Below are 25,864 nucleotides of genomic sequence, written 5' to 3' on the forward strand. Positions count from 1 at the left end.
TGGGAGATTTTACTCTTTCATATTCTCTCTCTCTGTCACACATGGGCATCCACACACCGTGATGTAATGGAGCTATGAGAGCCTTCTCTTTGAAGACAGCTTCAATCCTAGCTTTGGCCCTTCCTAGCTTTGACCAAACCTCTCTGAATCCCAGCTTCCTCATTCACAAAATGGAGCTAATGATGTCTACTTCAGTTCACAGTGGGAGGAAGAATAGTTCGTTTGAGAATCTAATAGGTTACTAAAAGTATTCCAGAACTTTCCTGACCATAAAGATGTGTTTCAAAGAAGCTTGTTAAAAATACAGATTCTTGGCCCTCTTCCCAGGACTATTAGTTGGACATTGGCAGGAGAGTAGCCCAGGAATAGGGATTCCTAACAAGCTCCCCAGGTGATTCTGATAACCAAGTCAGTTTGAGCCATTACATATGGAGGAACTTTGTAAACTTGTTAAGTACTTTCAAATGCTCAGCTCATATTATTGCTGTTGTCTTCCCTTCCCATCCCTAACCCTCTGTATTTGGCAGGGTTGATTTCCAGAGCCTGTGGATATAAGTAGGGCCAGCCTCTTGACTATGTGACTTGTGCACAAGGCCCCATGCTCAGAAGGGTGCCAATGCTCTGCTGTAACCAACTTCAAATTCTTAATAATTTTTTTTAATAAGGAGCTCCACATTTCCATCCTACACTGGACACTGCAAATTAGGTAATTGTTCCAAGATACAATAAAGAAATATTTCAATGAGCCAGTTGAAAATTGAAATTGCTTATCCCCATGTACAGCACTTGATAGAATTACTAACCGTGTCCCCATAGCTAAACTCACTAGCGTTTTACATCAGCCTTGTGAAATGGATAATTTAATACCCCATGTTCAGATGAAGAAATTAGACCTCAGAGCCCTTCAATGACACATGCAAGGAGCACAAAACCAGCTGGTGGGAAAGCTCAGAGTCTTTTCTGCTACAAGGAATAATAGTTGGTTCAATGGCTTACAGATTCTTGGGTCCCTTGAATTATACTGCAAGAAAAGAGCCTTGGAAGTAGCATTTTATTAGCTTTGGAAATAACATTAACTTATTATTAGCATAATAAGTATTCCATGTATTTTTTAAAAAAATCACCAATTAAGTTTGAACATTTCTGATTTATGGTAATTACCAAGTTTATTGGTTCCCAACATGACTGTGGAATTTGTTTATAAATTCAGATTCCTAGGTGCTGCTCCAGGATGCTGATTCAGGATCCCTATGGTGGGGGGTACTTTTAAATTCATAGCACAGGCCATTTACATGGTCTTCCAGGGTTCGAAAGTACTGACATCAGTGATTGATTTGGATGACACTTCTTCCATCACTCAGTGACACCCATCCATCTCTTTTCTTTCCAATCATAGAAGCTTACTCTCTGCCACTGACCAGCGGGCCCCTGAAGGGCCTCTGGGTTACTGGATGCACTACTGGGTATTTACCCCAAAGATACAAATGTAGGGATCTGAAGGGGTACGTGCACCCCGATGTTTATAGCAGCAATGTCCACAATAGCCAAACTATGGAAAGAGCCAAGATGTCTGTCAACAGATGAATGGATAAAGAAGATGTGGTATATATATACAATGGAATATTATGCAGCCATCAAAAAGAATGAGATCTTGCTATTTGCAACGACGTGGATGGAATTGGAGGGTGTTATGTTGAGCAAAATAAGTCAATCAGAGAAAGACATGTATCATATGACCTCACTGATATGAGGAATTCTTAATCTCAGGAAACAAACTGAGGGTTGCTGGAGTGGTGGGGGGTGGGAGGGATAGGGTGGCTGGGTGATAGACATTGGGGAGTGTATGTGCTATGGTGAGCACTGTGAATTGTGTAAGACTATTGAATAACAGATCTCTACCTCTGAAACAAATAATACATTATATGTTAAAAAAAAAAAAGAAGAAGAAGGAGATAGTAGGAGGGGAAGAATGAAGGGGGGGAAATCGGAGGGGGAGATGAACCATGAGAGACGATGGACTCTGAAAAATAAACTGAGGGTTCTAGAGGGGAGGGGGGTGGGAGGATGGGTTAGCCCGGTGATGGGTATTAAAGAGGGCGCGTTCTGCATGGAGCACTGGGTGTTATACGCAAACAATGAATCATGGAACACTACATCAAAAACTGATGATGTAATGTATGGTGATTAACATAATATAATAATTTAAAATTTTTTTTGAAAAAAAGAAGACAAAGACAGAATCAGTCCACCTGCTCATGGGGAAGTTTCCCTCTCTGAAGTTCAAGGAAAGGGAGTAGGAGAGGTGGTGACATTTCTTGATGTTCATCTTTCCAGAACCATGTATTCTTTACACTATCCCCTTCTGAAACTCTGGATTCAGGACAGGTATCTCACTTGGAAGATCCCAAGCTGTTTCTTTTACTTTTACAGACCAAGGGAGCATCTAGGTCCCTGTTATGGTCTTCTGTGACTCAGGGCAAAAGGAATCTGAAGAACTAATGGGGGTGTTCTAAAATAATTAGCATCACCAAAGGAGGGGTGGTAGGAAAGGCTGGGTGCAGTTGTGCGAAGGCAACACCTCCTTAACTTTGATGTGCACCTGAATTACCTGGGGATTTGGGTAAAATGCAGGTTCAATTCAGCGGGCCTGGGGTAGGGCCTGGGATTCTGCATTCCAATCAACTCTCAGCTGGTGCTGATGCGGCACGTGCACAAATCACTCTTGGAGGAGTGAGATCTTAAGGCATTTTGTCCTCACTTACCTGACAAAACCCTAAGCGATGAATGGGGATGAAGCAGGCTGGAATATTCCTGTTGGCCCGATAATTCATGCCATTTAGTTTTAAAGATTAAAACATTATATAACCTTAGTGTGTGCTAACTCATACAGTCAGCATCTCTACATACAGTCCTCGTCCGTTGTACTAATGACAACCAGTGTTTATTTTCAAAATATTCTTAACTTGTGTGGGAACAAAGCAAGGCATCAAGGAAAATAGTGCAGGGATTCTGTGCTGATTCTGTGTGATTATTTAGGCTCAAGGTCTGGGGCTTGGGGAATAAATACTTTGAAAATCAAAGGAAAGCCTACATATGTGTATGGAGGGAGGTAGTGGAGAGTAAGGAAAAAGGCTCTAGGTAAAGGCTATAGAGAAGTTTGTCCGCATGGTTTATTTATATCCAGGCTATCCGGTTAATTGGCTCTCAAATGGACAAGCTTGGATCCGAGCCTGGAAAGAACTCAGACTTGCAGGTCCTGCCTCCCAGGGTGATTGTAAGGATTAGCTAGATAGAGCAAGTAAAGTGTCTTAACTCATTAATTCTTTGAACATTCAACCAGTATTTATTGAGTGCCTATTATGTCTTAAAGAGTAACACAGTAAATAGAGCAGGTGATATCTTTGCCCTCATGGAGCCTAAAGTCTAGCAGGGCAGACACACAGAAGTCAATTAAAATAATAGATGAGCAAAATGTTGTAGATGGTGTTGGTATGCTGCTCCGAGCCTCTCGGTTGGTGTATCCATCCCCCAGCTGTTGCCAGCCTAACAGCTCACATCTACAACCTTGTGCAAAGGCTTGCCATTGGAAAATTGAGATTGTCTCAAAACTTAACATGCCCCACACTAGAGCCGCCCTCACTCACAGACATGCTGAAGTAGGATACAGAAGACCAGCTCCTTTGCCTCAAGGTAGGATGAACTTCGTGGTGCGGTTCCTGCTCCAGAGCACCCAGTGGGCTGAGGCTACTATGTGTCACCTGAACTACATCTTTGCTCAGGCTTTTCATGTCCTATCCTACTTCCTGCACCCCCCTTACAAGTTTCTCCCGATAACACTCCCTTAGTGAGCCAGTCAGTTGCACAAAAGTCCCTAGGCTTTGCTTCTGGGGAACACGACTTGAAATACAAGGTAATTCCTGGTAGTGATTAGAACTATGAAGTAATAGAACAGGAGAGGTGGGGCAGAGGGTGACCAGGGAAGGTCTTATTTTAGATCAGGTATCAAGGAAGGGCCTTTTAGAGGAGGGGGCAGTTGAACTGAGATGGGAATGACAGGGGTGAGCTGCCCATGCACTGACCTGGATGGGAAGCATTCCAGGCAGAAAGAATAGCTAGTATAGAAACCCCAGCAGGAAATAAACCGGCATATTTAAAGGCCTGGAAGACTTTCAAGGGTCTTCCCCTTGACCATTAAAAATGAAGTGGAATGTCATCAATGAGGGAGGGTGAAAGGAGATGGTGGAGTGTCCTGGTGCAGAGGTTGGAGGGTCATAGATGAGGGAGAGTGGAAGGAGATGTGGTCAGAGAGGCAACCATGGTGCCCTTCTTTGTAAGCTAGGGAATGAATGTGGATTGTATCCCAACTGTGATGGGAAGCTATCAGAGGGGAGTGAGACCTGATTCAGGTTTCACAAGGATCACTCCGCATGCTGTCTGGAGAATAGATCACAACTCAGTGTCTAGTAAGGATAGTTGCTAAATAAATAGTAGCTCAATGAGCAGCTCAATTACTAGCCTTCAGAGATGTCTTAGAAAAAATTTCTGCAATAGGAGGGAAATTGACACAACCACCCTCCCAGGGCTATTTGAATAAATTATAACTCAGGAACCTCTTATGCAAGTACACTTGGGGCCACCTGACTCACCTGCTCAGACTTTTCATTAGTATGGTGTTTCATTTGTTGGAAAAACTGAAAAGACATAGTTTCAAGCACATAGTTATCAGATTCTTCTACTGACAGATTTTTTAATTGACTCCCCCCCCACCTTTTATTGACGTTTAAATATAGAAAGGTGAGATGTAACCTTTCAGAAATTGAGCAAATACAGGTCTTCTTAGGATGAGAGGCAGGGAACCAACCAAGCAGAGAATATATTTGAAAGTAGTGATACCCTAGCAGCGAGGTCTAATAGAAAGGGTCCTGGCATATGGGAACCAGAGGCTTGAGTTACAGATTCACTGTTGATGTGGGGGAAGCGAATTGTCTTTTTTGGGCTCTCATGAAAGTTTTGTGATCCTCATTTCTTCCATGGATACTTGTCACCACACCATTTCCAGAAATGGGCTTTTCATGTAAGTGGTCTATCTCACTTCCCGTCCTTGGTAATATGATCCTTCTGTGATTTGTCTTCAACAGCAGAATTTACAAAGTACTAATATTTGACACAATCAGATTGTGATACAGTACGACCTTACTTTTTTTCTCTTTGGGCATTTAATCTCCAGCCAACTGGTCCCTACTTGCCCTCCACTTACAGTCATTGTTTTAAATACATTCTATTATGTTTCCTAGCTACAAAAGGAATACACCCATATTATAGAAAAAATTGTAATATCCAGGCAAGCTGAACAATTATTTAAAATAATGGCAGAGTCGGGGCGCCTGGGTGGCTCAGTTGGTTGGGCGACTGCCTTCGGCTCAGGTCATGATCCTGGAGTCCCTGGATCGAGTCCCGCATCGGGCTCCCTGCTCGGCAGGGAGTCTGCTTCTCCCTCTGACCCTCCCCCCTCTCATGTACTTGCTCTCTCTCATTCTCTCTCTCTCAAATAAATAAATAAAATCTTTAAAAAAATAAATAAATAAAATAAATAAATAAAATAAAATAATGGCAGAGAGTAACTGAGCATTTGCTATGCACCAGACACCGAGTTATGCATATACTTGCATTATATCATTTTATTCTTCACCAAAACACTATGAGGTAGGGACTATTATTATCCCCATTTTAGAGAAAGGAAAACAGGCTGAGTGGGTCAGTAGCTTGCTCAGCAAAGCAGCTAGTAGATAGCAAAAATAAGTTGGCCTAGGTTGCCTGATCCCCAAACTGAGCTCTTAACCACTCAGACACTGTCCCACCACTTGGATGAATCATCAATAATATTTGGGACATAGCTTGCCATATTTTGTTATATAAGCAATGTGCATATGCAAAAATATGAATTTTTCCAATTTTATTATCCATCACATATACTCCTTTCCAACCAAAGGTAAAGCTATGTAAACATGTGTACATATTCACATAATATCACATAAATACATGCATAGTAAGATGTAAGCACCATGGGGTACCTGTCTCACTCACCCCCATATTGCTAGCATTTTGAATAGTGCCTGGAATGTAGCAGGCACTCAGTGAATATTTGTTGAATGAATGAGCTAACTAAACAGTCAGCAGCGTTTATCAATGAATACATAGATGTTTTATAATCTGATTTCTTCCCTTGAAGCAATAGGTCATAAACATCTATGACCTCTGGTGTTTTAGCCACACCTCATTTTTAATGGCCGCACCTGGTTATGAATGGACATTTTCAGTCCTTGTTTTTCCTTATCTTTTGTGAGCATCTTGAAACAGTCTCTTTCCTTGGCTTCAAGAGTGGTGGTTTTTCTGTGCTCTATCTGGCTGTTCCAGTAGTCTTTGCCTCCTCTTCTCCCACCTTTCTTTTCAAGGAATGTTGACCTTCTCGGGGCTTGAACATGGGCCCCTGTTTCTTCTCTCTTTGTACTTGCTGGGCAAGTCCATTCACATCCTTATCTTTAGTTAGGACCCTACTCTTTTCCAGATGCATGCTAGGAGCTCCACATCCATTACCTTCTCTCATTTACTCTTCACAGTGGTAATTTGAGGTAGACACCAACGAACTTGGAAGCATAGTGAGGCTGCATAATTTCATAGTATCCCACAGAAGGTCTAGGATTTTAAGTCAGATCTGTCTGAGGAAAACACCGGAGCTCTCTCTTCTATGTTCTCCAGAGCACTTAACATAGAACATTTTTTGCTCCTTAACAACTGCTTGTTGAAGCAGTAAATCCAATTTTTAAATCCCTAAGGACTACTTTTGTGAGTCATTTTTTTTCTGGCTGGATGTATTCTCTCTTGTATTCTCCATTTCTCTTCCTCATCCACTTTTCTTCCCAAATCTTCCTCTCCCTTTTGTTTATGCTTATGAATCTTCAAGCCTGACCTTGCAGATTTCCACCCAAGTATAATTTGAGTTTCAGTGGAATTTCAGAGCCTCTCATGTAACTGGGGAACAGTTAATGTTCCCTAATTGAACTTTGACTGCCTAGAAAAATCCTGAACTTAAACCCGTCAAATCACTGCACTCCGATGGATCAAATAATTAAAATGGGGATGACTGGCTTCAAAGAAGCCACTTGTCACTGCTCACTCAGTCCCTGCTACATTTGGGGAATCAGGAGAGACATCAAGAGTGTTCATGGCAATAACACCACCACACAGCCTCCTTTCTTCTCCTTTCCTACATGGATGCAACATCCCTCCCATGGAGAGACAGATGACTGTGGAGGCAGAGGCCGGGCTTTGGGGATTCCAGGAACCACATAGAGGTTACACTGTGCTACCATCCCAAACCACTCAAAGTACTGTCTGTACAGAAATGAGACTTGGTGGTCCTCATGGGATGCCATTAATGTCTTCCTTTGGTCCAAATGGATCTTGCTGGGTGATTCTGAACATTGGGAGAAGCAAATCACCCAAGTCCATCTTGGGATCAGTGTTGGCAAAGTCTCAAATGAGAACTCAAATCTCAGAAAACTTAGAATGTATTGAAATGGTCTGTTCCAGTCTGTCCGATAGAACTTTCTGTGGTGATGGAAATGCTGTAGATGTATTCAGTCCAAACCAGTTGCCACTAGCCCCATGTGGCTTTGAGTCCTTGAAATGTGAGTAGTGCAAATAAAGAACTGAGTTTTAAGTTTTTAAAAAAAATTTAATTAGTTTAAATAGCCATATGTGTGGTTGTTTCAAGGAAAGCAAAGTCATGAAAGGCATTTGGAAAGGGGGTAGAAGGTTGAAAAAGAGAGAGAGAATAGTGTTAGATGGTGGGTGACAGGCAAGAAGCAAGACACACAGGTCCTTGTCTTCATGACACTCATGGTGTAATGGAAAGGGTCATCATGATAAGTGTAGGAATGGGGTCTTGCCATGGGGGAGAGAGATTGGACTTAATACTGAATACAGCATGGGCAAGTGGGAATTTATAATCAAGGAACAAGGGGGGAGGTCAACAGATGGGAAATTACTAAGAAAAAACGTTGAGGGTAAGGAGGATTCTGCCTAAGCCAATCAAACAAGATTCTTGCTGAAGACAGGCCAGGGTGATCAGACATCACCTGGAGGATGGTAGAGGATGAGGAACATGGTTAAACACTGAAGGGTGATCAGGTATGGAGGATGGGAAATTCTGGCTAAACCAACTAGCAGAATTCTTGTTAATATTGGACAATGCAGAGACAAACATTGGAGTCCAAAAGTCAGGCCTAGTAGGGAAAAAGTTCAGGGGAGCCTGAGCAGAGTTTGGTCAATGAGAGAATCTCTGTCACTACTACATTGGCCTCTTTTACATCAACTTTTTCCTTTATTTCTATTCTACCTACTACTACTATTTCTGCTATGTCTACTATTTTCACTTCTACTATTTCTACTTCTTCTACTTCTATTTATAACTCTATGTATCACCATCATCATTTTTCCCCCAGTGCTTCCAAGTGTTGAAATTTTAGTCACTGACCATGGATGTAAACCTGACTTCTGTATAAAAGATCTAGATGAGGCATAAGGCATTCTCAAATTGATATACATTAGCATAAACATAAGTAAGCTAAATAAAAGGCATTGTCTTAACATGTAATCTTGGATTTTCAATACCGAAGTGAGAAGGATGACTTTTGTTTTGTTTTATTTTGTATGGTCTTGCCCATATTCTAAATACATTCTAAAAACAATATGGAAGCTCCTCAGAAAATTAAAAATAGAACTACCACATGATCCAGTAATCCCATTTCTGGGTATTTATCCAAAGGAAATAAACTCACTGTCTTAAAAGATATCTGCACACCCCTCCCATGTTCATTGCAGCATTATTCACAATAGCCAAGATGTGGAAACAACCTAAGTGTTTATCAACAGATAAATAAAGAAAATGTGGTGTATACGTACAATGGAATATTATTAACCTTAAAAAAAGAAATCCTGCCATTTGCAGCAACACTGGATGGACCTTGAGGGCATTATGCTAAGTGAAGTAAGTCAGACAAAGAAAGATAAATACTGTGTGATCTTACTCGTGTTTAGAATCTAAAAAATAAACAAACTCATAGATACAGAGAACAGAGTGGTGGTTGCCAGAGGTGGTGGTTGAGGGGGGTGGGCAAAATGGCTGAAGGTGGCCAAGAGTTACCAAAAAAACTCAAAAAAAACCCCCCAAAAACATATCCTAATTAGAAGCTGTTATTATGCAAAGCACGTTATCCCCAAGTCTAAAGAACAAGTTATTCCTGGACCTGAAGTTTTCCACCTGCATTACTCTTCATTTTTCCAGGTAGTTATAGGGCTTTTATGCCACATTTCAAAGTCAGGGATAAAAGCTTTCCATAATTTTTTCTTTCTCCAAAAGTCTGTACTGAGGACTGAGACCAAGGAGAGAGAAAATGCCATCACAATGTAATTATCTTTGTGGTCTGCAGGTCTGAAGGCACCATTGTCTGAATTGAATGATGTAAGAGAGCTCTCATTCTGATTCATACATAGGTTAAGATGGTAAGAAGCAGCAAAATTCGCATTTGGGGTGGAGGAATGGGGGACCTGTGATCTAACAGGCAATCTCCTACTGGTCCTACGATTTGTATCTTAAAATACTCAATGTATATTTTGGGGAAATGGTGTTTTATTAAAACAAAATTTTTATTAAAAAAGTAAATACAAAAAAATGTTTAAATATATTTTTAAAGATTTTATTTACTTATTTGAAAGAGAGAGGGAGAGAGAGAATGAGCAGGGGGAAGGGGCAGAGGGAGAGGGAGAAGCAGACTCCCCACTGAGCATGGAGCCCAATGCAGGGCTGGGTCCCAGCACCCTGAGATCATGACCTTAGCCAAAGGCAGGCACCTAACTAAAGGCAGGCACTTAACTGATTGAGCCACCCAACTGCCCCCCAAAAATATTTAAGTATTTTGAAAATAAATGAAGTCAAAGTCTTCCTCCAACCTCTCATTACCCTTCCTAGGGAGAACCAATGTTAATGGTTTCTTGTATATTTTTCATAAATTTTCTATGCAGGTACAAGCATATCCTTTTTTTTTTTTTCTTTAATACAAAAGGGATAAAATGAAGCACACTGTTGTGCATCTTGCATTTTTCACTTCCTATTTCCATATAAATAATTCAGATCTACCTAACCTTTTTTTTTTTTTTCCCCCCCAAATAGGTGTATACTGTCATCTATAAAATAGAGTCCTGACCTGCTTCAAAATTTAACAACAATTACTTTTGGTGAATTAGGTTGTTTCCAGTCTTTCTCTTTTATGAGCAACACTGCTATGGACTTCCCTGTGCATATATCTTAGTGCATTTCTGCAAAGAAAAGTGCAGGATAAATTCTTGGTAGATCATAGGATTTGTGTCTTACAGTTTGCATATTAGTGACTAAATCGCCTTCACAGAGGCTTCCCTGATCTGCACACTCACCATTTACTCAAGTTCTTGCTAACATTGTATATAATAAATATCTTTCTATTTTCCAGCCTGTTAGGCAAAACTTAGTGTCTCACTGCTATTTCAATTTGCATTTCTTTAATTATGAGAGAGGTTAGGTATCTTTTCATATGCTAACGAGTCATTTGATTACTCCCTCTCCCCCAACTGTTATCTTGTGTCCTTTGCTGAGTTTTCCACTGGGATATTGGTCATCTTTTCTTTCTTTGAAGGAGCACTTATTCAACAAAAGAAATCAATCCTGTCTCTGTCATTAGTGTTACAAAAATATTTTTCCCTCCGCTTAATTATTTTTCTTTTGAGTTCGTTTATTATTTTGGCTGGGCAGAAATGTATTTATTCTGATTTATTCAAAGTTCCATGATAGTTCCTAAAGGACAGCCAATCCTTTGGATCTCGGTTATTTGACTCATACATTCAACAAATATTTATTGAGCATTTACTATGTGTTAGGTATTGTTTTAGGTTCTGAAAATAGAGAAATGAAAAAAAATAATCACAAATCTTTGTTCTCTAGGAGCTAGTGGGAGAAAAGTCAGATAGCCCCAAACCAGAAAAGTAAAATATATAGAATGTTAGATGATGGTAAAAGCTAAGGAGAAAATAAAGCCAGGGAAAGGAACAGGAGTGTCCTGGGGTCAGGGTGGGGTTTGCTGGGTGCTGGCTATGGTGATGGGTAGGGTGGGAATTGAAAATTTGGATTTTCAAAGCTATACTTACCATGAAGGTGACATTTGAGTGAAGATGTGAGAAGAGCAAAGAGAATGAACCACACAAATATCTGGAGGAAAGCATTTTGACTGATAAAGCAGCATGTGCAAAGAGTTGGTGATAACAGCCAGGTGGTCCTTAGGACTTGCGGTCAGAGGTGATGGGGAGTCAGAGGTGAATGGCAGATTGTTGGACACCATGGGGTTTAGAAGCCAAGTGACCAGTGTGGAGCCTGTGATTCTGATAAATGTGATAAATGATAAATGATGGTTGCTTGGACCAAGGTGATGCCAGGAGAGGGTTGAGAATTTGGATTCTGGAAGGCTCCAGTTTTGGTCTGGGATTGGGAAGGGACACATTTGGAAGTACATAATCAAAAGTCCAGCTTTGGACATATTGAGTTTTAAATGCCTACGAGGCATCAAGAATGGATGTCGAGAAGGTAGTCGAAGATATGGGTCTCACGTTCAGGAGAGAGTTTCAGAGTGGTAATAAAATTTGGGAGTCATTAGCTTGGAGATGATGTTTGAAGACATGAGGATGAATGAACAAGGAAATGAAGAGAGATAGACAAATAGTCATCCAAGGACAGAGCCCTGGGACTCTTTCCATATAGTGGTGGGAAAACCAGGAGCGTGTGGTTGATCCATAGCCTATGACATCTGGGGTGAATCTGAAGAGCTAAGGGTAGGAAATGGGGTACCAGCAGAAGGACCAGTGTGTGAAAGGCCTGGAAGTGAAGAAAAGCATGGTCTAGGTCAGGGTTGTAAACTGAGGGCTGGTACATCTCGTTTGGCCCACGAATGTATTTTGATGGGCCCATGCAGGTTTTTTGTTTGTTCATTTGTTTTGGTGGAATTAGTTGCTAACATTTGAAACTGGGGATTTCACATTTTTAAAAATTTGGATATCTGCCATCTCTTGGATCATCAGTCTATTTGGCAATACTGGGCTCACATTCCCACAGAGCAACCCTTGGCTGTTGTGAAATACCTGCTACCCACTTCGAAAGCACTGTGTAGTTTGCTGCAAGGCTCCCCTGGCCTGCTTCATTCATTGGTAGTACCCGTTGCAAAAATCCGTGCCCTCAAGTTTATAAATAGGAGCTTCTTTCAGTATGTGCACCTCTTCAGCTCACCCGCAGGACAAGGTGTTGGAGCTAACCTCTGCTATGCCCACCTTCCAGGCTGGGTGACAGGAGGCCTGGAGTTACGTCCTGGTTCTATGACTCACTGTGCAACCTGAGTCAGTCCTATAAATAAGGTGTCCAAATGTCCTGGTTGGCCCAGAACCATGGGGTTTCCCAGGATATGGGACTTTTTGTGCTAAAACCAGGAAGGGCCCAAGCAAACCAAGATGGGTTGATTGCCCATCTCTTCACTTGAAACCCCCCTGGTCCTCAGAGTGGAATGACAGACCTCAAAACTCCTTGTGTTTTTCCCTAATATATTGACATACTCCTTAAAACAGGCTGAAGATGAAACTTGCAATGGAAAAAAAGACTAGGGTTTGAAGTCAAATTTTTTTTTTAAGTCAAATTTTTATAATAGAAATTACAGACAGGCCTTGATGACCACCATCATCATCATCACGATTATTTCTGTAGTTATAATAATGGGGGAAAACACTTGCTCCATGTCAGACCCTGGACCAAGCATTTTGCAAGCATTGACTTACTTCATGCTAGGAGTAGCCCCTTGAGGTAAGGACTGTTGTTATCCCCTAATAGAGACGAAGAAGTTGAGTCTACTTACGTAAGGCCACAGAGCTAGTAAGTGACAGAGCCAGGATACAAACCCAGGTCTGCGTGTCTCCAAAGTCTGCAGTATTTTGACCAGTGTCAAAAATCCAAAGAGAAACTACTCTTCTATGTGGCTGCCATTGCTTGGGTTGGTTGCTGGCCGAACAAAGCACTTTGCCCTACAGTCCTCCAGGTCAAAACTCCCTGACAAAGACCTTCCTGTGCCCAGCCAGCACAGGAAGTCAGGGCCCAGCCAGGCTCGATGAAACGTTGTCTTCTATCTACCACGTTCTAGTTATCTTGTTTTATGATGAGTGGCTTATATCCTGGCAACACAAGCCCCACATTTTATTTCCCTCCTGTCTTCTGAAATTTGCAACCAAATGAGAAGTGGTTTGGGCTCATTATGGAAAAACCCTCATCTGCAAAGCAGAGCTGGGATCAGAACGAGCCCACTTGGCTGCCACTCCCTTTCATGGATGTAGATTTAATTAGGCCTCTGTGTAACACAGGCTTGGGAAAGCTCTCTCTTTGGTTGGTCTTATGGAAAGTGCTTCCTTCCTCCTCTCCAGGGTTCCACAGTGGGTGAGGAGAAGGGAATTGTTTCCTGCTGTCTGAAGCTGAACTGTGAGTCCCAAGGATGAGCCTCTGAGCTATTTTTTTTTTTCCTGTGGGAGTCATTTGACAGCCTACCTAGAATCCAAAGCCATGTGCAAGCCTGATCAGAGGTGCAGGGACATGAGCTCCCTTTCTGTTCACCTTTTGGGAATTTTGACATCCTTGGAAGGCCTAGAACTCTGGTTCCAACCCCTCTGATAAAAAATATGCTCCTTATGGCTTCTCCCCATTGATTCTATCCACCTCCTCTCTTTCACTGATGACCTTGGGCCTTTGCAGACCTTATCCCCTTATCGTTCCTTCACTCGACTAATCCCTACTCATGCTTCAAGAAACGTCTCTTTTTTGGGAGCCATTCCCAATCCTTTAGGCTAGGCTAAATCCTTCTGGTACCGTGGTACACTGTGGCTACCTTTCCTTAATCCCTCCCTGTCCCGATTGCAATTTGTTTTAATGACTCTCTCCTAGTCATCTAGAAGGCTCTATCAAATAATAATTTTCAAAAAGTCGAAAACATGACTTTCATACAAATATAAATTGAGCACAGGTCAGGATTTTTATTCCACTGTTTAATGAAAGAATCAGTAAAAAGGTAAAACTTATTCAAGGAACATTTTGAAGAACTAGGTATTTATAGGCTTTTTAGAAAGAAGAAATTAGAATAAGATTGCTAGTTAGATAAAATGGAGTCATGTCCTATAGGACAGTAGGACTGTAATCTTTAAGGCTATCTTTTCCCCTGCATAGAAATCTATAAGATGATATGCAACTTTACAGTATTTGATCTCCAAAGAATAAAAAGCAAAGTCAATACAGATACATTCTCTAAAAGAATTGGATAAATCTTGAGTGAGCAGAACTGTTAGTGCTGTAACATGATATCTACATGAGATGCTATAGTATTTATTTTTTGTCCTTACTTCTGAATTTTGGATATTTTTTCTTTTCTTTTTTTTTTTTTTTTTAAAGATTTTATTTATTTATTTGCTAGAGAGAGACAGAGCACACAAAGAAGAGGGAGTGGGAGAGGGAGAAGCAGGCTCCCCGCTGAGCAGGGTGCCCAATGTGGGACTCGATCCCAGGACCCTGGGATCATGACCTGAGTTGAAGGCAGATGCCCAACTGACTGAGCCACCCAGGCATCCCTAAATTTTGGATATTTTTTCTTATCAGTCCATATTGTCAGAGCCTCTTTTGTGATGATGCTCTAATATCTAACTCAATAGCTGGCATAGGATTTTTGCCATGGTCAAGATCTGGTGAAGTTGCCACCTACCTACTGAAATCACAGAACACTATGTAGCAAACTGATGCTTGTATTAGTCAGCTCAGGCTGCCAGAACAAAATGGCCCAGACTGGATGGCTTAAACAACAGAAATTTATTTTCTCGCAGTTCTGGAGGGTAGAAGTCCCAAGATCAAGGCTCCTATGATTCGTTTCTGGTGATAACTCTCTTCTTGGCTTCCAGAAAACTGCAATCTCGCTATGTCCTCACCTGGTCTTTCCTCAATGTGTATACACAGAGAGAAAGAGAGAGAGAGAGAGAGAGCTCCCTGGTGTCTCTTCCCATGAAGGACACTAGTCTTATTGTATCGGGGCCTCTCCTTTATGACCTCATTTAACCTTAATTACTTCCTTACTCCAAGTACAGTCACACTGGGGGGTTAGGGCTTCAACATATGAATTTGGCAGGGGTGGGGAGGTTGGGGGGCGGGATGGGTATTTACACTCAGTCCATAACATAATTCAGCCCCAATTTTTGTGGGTTTAATTGAATTGAATCAAGTGTGAATCAGTTTTATTCACTTTTATACATGACAAACTTTCAAGGCTTCTTGTTCTAGATAAACTATGCAGTTTTCAGTATTAAATTAGTGCCCATCCCATTCTGTTATCACTCCTTCTTCTGGATATACAACAGTTTGTAGAGATCAGTATTAAGTAGTGCAAGAAGGCTTTTCTCCTCTTGTGTGGGACCCAGTAATATCTATTGGCTAAAATAGTTGAGCAAATATCTGTCATTTATGTCTTCTCAACATTTATTCCCCCTTCTTCTGGTATCAGATGCTCCATTGTCCTCTGGGGAACCACACCTACTCTGCTCTCAATCCATGTGGCTCAGGAGGGGTTCACTCCATTCTCATTTCCAGCAGTAGCCAAGAGATTGGGGTGTAGCCCACCACAGCACAATGACCTGCTAGATCTGACTGGTTTACGGTTGGGCATGTGGTTTGCCCTGAGACAATCACAGCCTTACCTTGGACATTTTCTGTAGCTACCAAGAAATTGTCTTTTCTTGTAGGGATGCTCAGCTTTTATAACATAAATCTAAAGGAGCTGGTGACACCTTTTGCAGCCTTGTGGTGATATCCTTAGAATGAGGCTACTGAATGCTGGTTCCCCAAAATATCACCAAAACAACCTGCAGATAAGATAGAGATAAGCTGATTTTTTTTTTTTAAGATTTTATTTATTTATTTGCCAGAGAGAGAGAGCATAGGCGAGAGAGAGTGAGCGAGAGTACAAGCAGGGGGAGCTGCAGGCAGAGGGAGAAGCAGGCTCCCTGCTGAGCAAGGAGCCCGATGCGGGACTTGATCCCAGGAGCCTGGGATCATGACCTGAGCTGAAGGCAGCCGCTTAACTGACTGAGCCACCCAGGCGTCCCAAGATAAGCTGATTTTTATCACTATAAAGGAAAACGCTACCTTGATAGAATCTTAGTAGCATCTCAGAAGAGTGAGGACAAAAATGAGATATTTATTGAGATTTTGAAGCCCATTTAAGGTGAGTCCCTAATGTTAGAATTAATAAGGGGGCAACTTACTAATTAGAATTAGTAGAGGGTGGCTCAGTCAGTTAAGCATCTGACTCTTGATTTCAGCTCAGATCATGATCTCAGGGTCCTGAGATTGAGATCTGCATCAGGCTCTGTGCTGGGAGTCAAGCCTACTTGAGATTCTGTTTGTCACTCACCCCCTGCCCCTACTTCTCTCTCTCTCTCTCAAATAAATAAATAAATCTTTTAAAAAATTAGTAAGGATTATGATATAATCGTTTTGGATTGGTAGACAGAACAAGATCAGAAATTTGAGATGAGGGGTTCAAAGAGTCTTGGGTATAAACTATTGTTTAATGCTTTCTATTGAAGAATTGATGGGTCTTTTGTGAAGTTCCTTGGACAAACAATAAAGTTATTCACAACTTTTATCTTGCTGGGCAAGTGTTTCCTGGAACAGTAAAATTATGTTGATGGATACAGTGAAATAGTAAAGTTATGTTAATGCAGATGGTAAGCTATGAGTATAGATGGGTTTTAGTACTCAAAGTCAATATGGTGGAAAGCAGAGAGATGAAAGAAATGATTCCTTTTGGCATTATTTGCATTTCTGAATTCAGGCGTACTGAAGCCAGAATGTGGAATGTGGAAAATTGTATCTCTCTCTCTGCATTAGAATTACACATCCATGTCCTTTATCATGCAACCACAATACCTCCTAATAAATGGGGTAGATTAGATTTCCCAACTCTGCTGTTGTTGGGCTATTCAGTTGACTGGGCTTGGCCAATGGAATGTGGGAAGGAGTGATGGTTTCCAGTTTCCAGCCCAGACCCTAAAGCGTGCCTATTTCTACTCACCCCTTGTGAGCTCCTGTGATCAGTCTTGAAATGATCACCTCCAAGGTGCCACTGCCTCTTTGGCTGGGCCCCAGACTGAAGACCCATGGAGCAGGCAGAACTAACTGGAAGTCCTGAGTTCAGTCTGGCCCAGCCAAACCCAACCTCTATCAGTCCAAATGTGGCTGCCCCATACACCTATGAGAAAGAAAAATTAAAAATTAACTTTTGTTTTTGAAAGCCACTGAAATTTAGATGTTGTTTGTTACACATTACAAAGTGACTACCATTTGGAGTTCTCTCTTGGACTTTTAGGTACATGATCCAATAAATTCTTCATGTTCCTTTAATCAATTTGAGTTCGAACTTTGCTCTTTATTTATCGGGAGCCTGTTTTTAGTAGTAGTTTTGTTATTTATTAACTAGAAGAGTTTTCTCCATTAGCATCTTTTTATGGCATAGCATCTCTTTTGGCAGACATGAGCCTCTAAGACATCCGGATCTTTCTCATGGGAACCACAGACTAGCCTGATCCTCTTCATACTGTACCTGACCAACTGATTTTTTTAAAGCAATATTTATCCCTGTTAATGCTCATCTTTTGGCTTGTGCCCAGTGTTCCAGTCTAGTGAGATCTTTCTCAATTTGATTCTTGCATTCTGGGGATTAGCTGTCCCATTCAGTATTTTGTCAAACACAAATTGGATCAGGATGACCATGAGAGCCTCCTCCAAGCCCTTCATTTCACTATAATGATCTTGTGGTATTGCATTAAGACTGACCCCAACCCACACAGATAATCATCATTTAGTCCAGGTATTCTAGATGAATGCCCACAAGACAGAAATATCTTTCAGCCCATTGTTTGAAGTCAGGAGATATTACGTAGCAGTGGCCTGAAGCAAATCTTTCCTGATAATATTTTTCATATCTATCAGCAATGGCGTGACCCACTTTTCAAGCCAGTGGGTGGAAATCTCTCCTGAAAAAAATAAAATTGCCCAGCTGCTGAGTTCTAGTCCTGCCCCTGGTATAAACCAATTGGTCTTGAGTGAGTCACTTATAGCTTTCCTCTTACTGTTACCAATTCTAAAAACAAATTTAAATCCAAAAGAACAAGGCAGTTGTGAACTTATAAACATATTCAACCTACCTCTGCCTTCTAGACTGACAGTGTATAAGGTACATTTTAAAAATCTGGGGAATGTGCCTCACATCAGAGTTTCCATAATACATCCCCCAATCCAGCAGTTCACTGTGTTGCAATTTTCTGTTAGTTTGTGTATTTGTCCTGCTTATCTCTGGGCTTTTTGAGAGCAAGGATGAAGTTAATGTTGTTATCAAAACACCTGACATCATTTCTGGCACATAGTAAGTACTTAGCAAATATGTGTTTGGTTGAATGAGTAGAACTTGTTCTGAAACTCTGTGTGCATGTGTGTCTGTGTGTTTGTGTTGGAACAGCTGGATAATGTTCATCATTAGCCTGAAGCATTGGCTAATGTTAAATTTAAATTAAAATATACTCTTGGGTGACTACATCTTCAATTTCATGGTTGATTCCTTTGTGATTGACTTATTAAGCTAAAGCATGAGTTCCACACTTAAATACCTCGAGGGGCCAGGAAGGAAACATAATAAATGAGGATGGTTAGGTGCAACTGAAAAATACCCAGTATCTTCACAGGAATGGATACCCAGTGCTGCTAGATAGTCTACTTTTCAGAGTGGGAGGGCTTTGTTTTTTTTTTTTTTTTCAGTTATAAAATGTGCTTTAAAAAATGCAAAAATTCCTGATTTTTAGATTTTTTTTTAGTAGTTGCAAGCTTTAGAACATAATTTAAAATATTATGGGGCCAAATAAACACATCTGTAGCCTGGATACAACTCACAGGCCATCAATCTGAGAAAGAGAGTTAAATGTTTTACATCTGAAATGGTATTTTAGTTTGCAATGAATATTTAATTTACAATGAATAACCTTGGGTACATCAAATACATAACAAATATGTTTACTGTTGAACAATACAAAGCTTGTAACACTGGTAAGAATTCAGTTAAGGGCCAATTTTGAGGTCTGAGGTTAGATTGCAGGGCACACATCACAAAGGGTTCCCACATAGCAATTTACAGGAAAGATTATGGAATTAGAGATCAATCTTCAGCAACTTGCACATGTATTATATTAAACAAGGCAGATACTTTGAGTCAGTCTTATTTCCAAATAACTGATCTCTATTATGGTTGAAAAGCTCCAACCACACCCCCTAACCTTGCCCCCCCATGTCCTCAATGGTTAAACATTAATATTCATTGAGGGAGATGTGTCTCTTAATTGCTTATAGCTTTCAGCCCATCAATCATTGTTCTTAGTTCATCCCACGCAGTTTAGTAACTACTAGTCAAGCCTGTTGAAATTATCTGATGTATTTGCCAAGATAGAAACCAGAATGGCTCCTCAGAAAAATGGCCATGTTAATCAAACCCTACAACTTGCAGCAAGCAGAAATCCATCCGATGGTTTTGTTTTATTAACCATTAACTGAAAAACATATTTAATATTCATGCCTAATTGACCCTAGATATCAAATTGATAAAATATCATATAGCATTAAAACACACACAACAAGATATTCAAGTAACTCTGCAAGGTTATGTCTAAAGGAACTACAATGATGTGATGGGGCTAGAGAGTATTATGCCAAGCAAAATAAGTCAGTCAGAGAAAGACAAATACCATATGATATCACTCATGTGGAATTTAAGAAACAAAACAGTCATAGGGAAAAAAAGAGGCAAACCAAGAAACAGACTCTTAACTATAGAGAACAAAATGATGGTCACCAGAGGGGAGGTGAGTGGGGGGATGGGTGAAATAAATGATGGGGATTAAGGAGCATACTTGTCATGATGAGTGCTGGATGACAAATGGAAGTGTTGAATCACTTATTGTACACCTGAAACTAATATAACACTGTATGTTAACTAACTGGAATTTAAATAAAAACTTTAAAAAGAAAATAAAAGGACTATTGTGTCTCAGGCTTTGCCTCCCTAGGAACCTGAATTTAATTCAGAATTTATTTTATAATAAAATTAACTTGACTTACATATTATTTAATTAATTAATTTAAAATGTATCTAATAATCAATAATCTTAATTACTAAAGGTAGAATTCTAGATTCCTGAGAATGTGAATTCCAGTAAGGACAAAAATGGTGGGAGAATGAAGACACGTGGAACTGAGTGGAGTGTAAAAATGGGGTCCTCACCCACAGCTGGAGTCTGATCACTTATGCCAGTGCCTGTCAATTTGTAGAGAAGAGTGGGGATGCTCTAATGAGAATGATTTCAAGACCACACACTGATTTAGAGGGGAAGACTACTGTAATGGATTAGTAATGTCTGCTACCGGCATAGAAGGAAGGAATGGTGGTGTGCATGCCACGTCTACGCTACCTGTGGCCTAAGTACAATAATTAGAATATTTACATAAAATTGTCAAAAGGTTTAATTTTCCTGGGACAGTCTCAGTTTATGCCTGTCATGTCAATTAATCCCTGTTAATTATGCACAGTCCCTCCTTCATTTTCAAGAGTGTCCTAGTCTGGATAAGAAGTGATAGATAGCCACCCAGGAAAAATTTTTGCATTATTCTCATTAGTTCATTTTCTTACTCAAGAAATATTCCTAAGTCCTTTCTGTTGGGCCTCGATCATTCATGATTAGCTGCAATCTTCCTTTCCCTAGATCAGGGTTTTCTCAATATTCTGTTCAAAATATCTCAACAAAACACAGCCTTTGCTTCTTTAGACACATGCATTATTCCACACTTTCCATCTGAAGCACTCTCCAGTATATTCTGGAATACAACCATAAGCTCACACTCTTCAGTCACTCCTATATCTCTGATAATTCTCCCCACCTTCCTCCCCAGAATAGCTCTGGAAAAAAAATTAACCTCTCTTCTGAATGGAGCTCATTTGTATTTTCTGCCATACCAGGTATCTTGTCTATGTCAAACAGTGTTGATTTTTAAAAGCCCAGATTAGCGAAAGACTGAAGAAATGCATGTCTCAGATTTTTTTCCATGCCAGATTCCTGGGACTTTAAGATTTTTGATTGTGTCTGGACTTTCTGATTGGATTCCCAAGGATGGAGCCTGGGTCCTTTAAAATAAACACTCATCACAACTGAAGTTCCGAGCTGTATTTGTTCTAACAGACACATCAGTCACTTTGTTTGCTATGAGCAGGCTCTAGGATAAGCCAGTTTCTCAACCTCAGCAATATTAACATTTGGAGCTGGATAATTCTTTGTTGGATGGGACTATATATGTGATATCTGGTGGCATCCCTGGCCTCTACTCACTGGATGCTAGTAGAATTCCCTCTCCCCCAAATGTGAATGTGGCAGGCCTGGAGCCTGCTTAAGATTCTCTCTCTCTTGCTCTCCCTCTGCCCTCCCCCCCACCACTTGTGCTCTCTCTCTCTCAAAAAAAAAAAAAAAAAAAAAGAGAGAGAGAGAGATAGAAAGAAAAGAAACAGTAAAAAGTCTAGAGGGGATGGAGAGATGAGTACATTGGGGAGAGTGTCAGGGAGTCAGAGATGGTGGAGGCAGATTCAAGCCTAGTCTAGAAACTTACTAGGAAATGGAGTTGGACTTCATCAACTGAGCAGCAGAGAATCACAGAAGACTAACAAGAGGGATATGGTCAGATCCAGGCTTCAGAGAGACAACTTGGGTGTTGGCTAGAAGCAGGACAGCAAGGTGAACAGCATTGTCTTTGGAATCAGGTTGCCCGGGGCTAGAAGCTTGTTCTGCCATTGACTAGTATATGGGACCTTGGGCAAACCATTTCTTTTCCCTAAGTCCCTGTTTCCTCCTCTACAAAATGAGGATGATAACCCTATCTACCCCACTGGCTTGTTGTAAGGATTAAACAAGTTAATCCATGTAATGCTCTTAGAGTATCTGTGTGTAATTGAAGCTCATTAAATAATTATTCTTTTTAGATTGCAAAGGGGAGCAGGGCTTGAGAATGAAGGCAGGGAGGCCAGTCTAGAGAAGGCAATAAAACATGATGGGGGCATGAGACAGCACAGCAACTGAGTGATGGGTCAAAGATGGGTTAGTTCCCACCTGAATTGAGTTGACTCAAGAAGTTTGCATTCTCCAGGCTCCCAGCAGCAAGGGACCCAGTTCTCCAAACAGATGCACCATCCCTGGATGTCTCACCACGTCCATCTCTGGACAGTCCTTTGCAGGAATTTTCCACCGCCTCCAACCTCCCTTGACAGTGTGAGCCTGTTATCTGATCGCTCTTTGTTCAGAAAGAGTTAATTAAATGTAGATCCACAGTTGGAGAGTACCTCTTAATATCGTTCTGCCTTGTCTGAGTTTTCCCTTTCTTTTCTGCAGCCTACCTTCTGCTCTGAGGAAGAGGGGCTACAAATGACCTGCTTCAGGACCAAATAACAATTTAATAGAGTAGAGATTCATTAAGACATTGCTGATGGTGGCTCTAGTCTCCGAATGGAGAAACAGCCTGGAGGATTTCAATTTTCTACCAGTTGTCTGACCTCAATTTACAAGACAGAATTAAGTTCTGGAAACCAGAGAACAGAAAAAAATAATGAAACTACTGGCTTTTAATCACTGGTGGAATCATGAGGAGTTAGTAGACCTCTAACCTTATCATTCAGTTCTCTCTTTTAAAGAGAACTTTATCAGGAGCAGATAGCCTGATGTGATTGCTATTTCCCTTCATTTTCAAAATGTATTCTTTCAAAGATATTTTCAAAAAACAAACCATGTGCCATGGCAGTGCCAAGTCTTGGGAAAACAGTGATAAACAAGACCAACCTAGTCCTTGTGCTCACAAAGCTTACTTTCAGGGAGAGCCAGACAACAAAGAGGGAACTACTAGGAAAATTGTGGCAATTACTATAAAGAAAATGAGCCAACTTCTCTTTATGTAGCTCAAGGAAATGAATCCCAATTTTAAACACGATTCTCAGGGTTTTTTTCCCCCACATCATAAATGTATGAAGCTGACAGACAATTTTGTACCCACCTCTGACAGTTTTTGGAATTGACTTAAATTGATTGAGACGTGGGTTAATGACCCAGAGTTATTATTTGCTTTCCTACCTATCTAGAAAGCCAAGGCTCAGAAAAAGAAAAGGGAAACTTTTCTTTGTTTTAGATTCTCCAGAGCTAGATGAAGTCTGGTTTCTTAGGACATTTTGGAAGAACTTTAGCAACAATAGTTAACCAGATGTTAGGAGAGAGAGCCCTGAAATCAGATGCTCGGGTCCAAGCTGGGCTCTACCACTTACTAGCGTGCAATTTTGGGCAGGCTCATTCACCTTCCCATGTTGTCCCGGTTTGTGGAATGGGATGATATTCCACTTCTTACAGCTTTTGTGAAAACTGAATGAGGTGCTGCATAAAAAGCTTGGCAAAGTGTCTGACACATATGACACATTAAAGAAAGAATATAGCGGATACAGGAGGTTTGCTATATTGTCAGGTAGGGTGGAGGTTACTGACCTGGTCTCTGAGCAGTAGCAACTGGCAACAAGAGATAGTAGGTTCAAATCCAAGTTTTCTAGCTCCTAGCAATATGAGTTTGGGCAATTCAGTTCCTCTCTCTAAAGGCCAACTTCCTGCAGGGATAACAATGACCATCTCTGGAGGCTGTGGTGAGGATATGAAGAAGACATGTTTGTAAACCATCTAGCATGGAGCCCAGTCCTCAACACATGGCGAAGATCATCATCATCATCATCATCATCATCATCATCATCAGGGTCTATTGTTTTTGCTACTTAGCATGCTTTTTCCATTTTTATCTGCCTTAGGTTGTGTTGCTTAGAAGCAGAATTTGCAATTGGGATTCTTGTGCAAATGGTTATTTGAGTGAGTGCTCTCAGGACAAACCTGTAACGGAGTAAGAGAAACAGGAGAGGGTTGGAAAGTTGGGGATGCAAAGAAGTGGTTCCAGGGGATGCCTAGTCTTAGCTGGATCCTAGAGCGAGCTCTGGTGCATGAACTGTAGCACAGAGTTTGCCCTCTCCAGAGGCCAGGGAGCTGGGCTTTATACCCCTGTATCAGTCAGTCATTCGTTGCTGGCCACTCCTGGGAGAAGGACCCAATTCCCCAAAGCTGTCGGTGAGAAGGCGTCTACCAAGCAATCCTCCAGAGAAGTGCGGTATGAGCTTTTAACAGCCAGCCAGTGGTACAGCGGCTGGGAGATGGCTGCATGGGCCTTGCATTGAGGATTTGGGAGGGACACCAAGAGCACCTACTGTGCCCTTCTAATGCACTTTGATTTTCTTCTCAGGGCCCCCTCCCCTACTCTCATTCTGACCCCAGCTCTATAAGCTTGTGACCTGGGAACTGGCCAAAGGGAGTATGGGATGTGTCTAGCCATAGTGATTGGCTCCGGGATGATCATGTGATCTCATGAAGTCAATGAGACCCAAGGAAACTTTTGCTAGGTGTGAATGCTGGGAGAGAGCTTCTGGCTCCTTTCTGCAAATATGGCTAGCAATTGTGGGTTTGTAAGCTGGGCCAGCCGGGGGCCAAACATGGGGCAGGAGAATGAAGATAGCCCAGTGAATGGTAGTCAGGTGATAGAAACCAGGGAGCACCCAACTAAATCCCTGGATCAAGACATGCCTGAAGGTTACACTACCCTTGTACTTCCAAGTTAAGTGAGCCCATTTTTTCCCCCTCCCTTTTGCTTAGTTCTCTGACCTGGGAGTTCTTGGTACCTGCAACACAGAGTCCTGACTGATATCATCACTGTAATGGACCCAGAAGCACTGCAAGTGAGAAGCAGTCAATCAATTTATAGGATCATTGCTGTTATTTAAATAAAGTTCTCTTTTGACTGAGTGAACAGCGGCTTCTGAAGCCAGGGCAGCTTTCCAAATTAGGTTTTCATTGTCTCGGGCAAAGAAGAGGCGTATTAGGCAGCTCAGAGAGCACTAATGCTGCCCCTAACTCCGAGAGACAGGTTTTCCTGCCAGCTTTGAATGACCGCCCAGGTCAGGTGCTAGCAAAGTGACCTTCAAACAAAGTAGCTAAGACAAATCTGACAGCCCAAATGGGGGGGGAGGGATGGACTCACTTCAGAAGGAGAAGCAGACAAAGGCAGAGCGGCGGAAGCAAACGGGCAATGTCTTGATCCTGTTAGAAGATAAACCGAGGCACACTTAGCATTTCAAGAGTTTATTTGAGCTAACCTCTGTTTGAGTTAGGCAGCACCAGACGGGAAGTGGTTAGGAGTCCACCAACCACAGACAGAAGCCAGAGGAAAGACTCTTGCAAGGAAATGATTGGATTCACCACAGCTTCCGTGGTTGCCTTATTTGGGAAAGGCTAGTTGGCTGATCGTGATTCGTTGTCCTTAGTTTTCCATGACTTGACCTTGAGGCATCGAAGGCTTAGGCTTTGCTGGCTTACGTAGGTTACTAAGGCTTTAAAGCCACCTCAGCCTAATGACCCCCTTGTTTAATTAATTAAAAAAAAATGAAAACCCCTTTTAATCCACACAAAGAAAACCCCTTTTAATCCACACAAAGGATTAGTGATAAGGGAAAATGCATTAATCTTCCTCATGGTTATCAGCGTTTTAAAAAAGTTTATT

General features: G+C 41.3%; 2 long non-coding RNA genes across 6 annotated transcripts in view; one reads left to right on the forward strand and one right to left on the reverse strand.

The window, feature by feature from the left end:
• LOC144382290 (uncharacterized) overlaps positions 1-25,448 on the reverse strand; it is a 43,459-nt gene extending 18,011 nt beyond the window's left edge. For 3 of the 5 annotated variants that reach the window (XR_013448899.1, XR_013448898.1, XR_013448897.1), the window contains exons 1-3: positions 25,346-25,448; positions 23,761-24,150; positions 17,226-17,402 (exon numbers count right to left, since the gene is read on the reverse strand). This is a non-coding gene — a long non-coding RNA (uncharacterized LOC144382290). Of the gene's footprint in view, positions 1-15,143; positions 16,012-17,225; positions 17,403-23,760; positions 24,151-25,345 lie in introns of those variants that run through there. The other 2 variants (XR_013448901.1, XR_013448900.1) reach the window with 2 other exon arrangements.
• The window catches only part of LOC144382077 (uncharacterized), a 405,648-nt gene that overhangs the window by 177,996 nt on the left and 201,788 nt on the right, over positions 1-25,864 (forward strand). The window lies entirely within an intron of this gene.

The sequence above is a fragment of the Halichoerus grypus genome, chromosome 6 (genome assembly GCF_964656455.1).
Source record: "Halichoerus grypus chromosome 6, mHalGry1.hap1.1, whole genome shotgun sequence".
Taxonomy (NCBI): Eukaryota; Metazoa; Chordata; class Mammalia; order Carnivora; family Phocidae; genus Halichoerus; species Halichoerus grypus.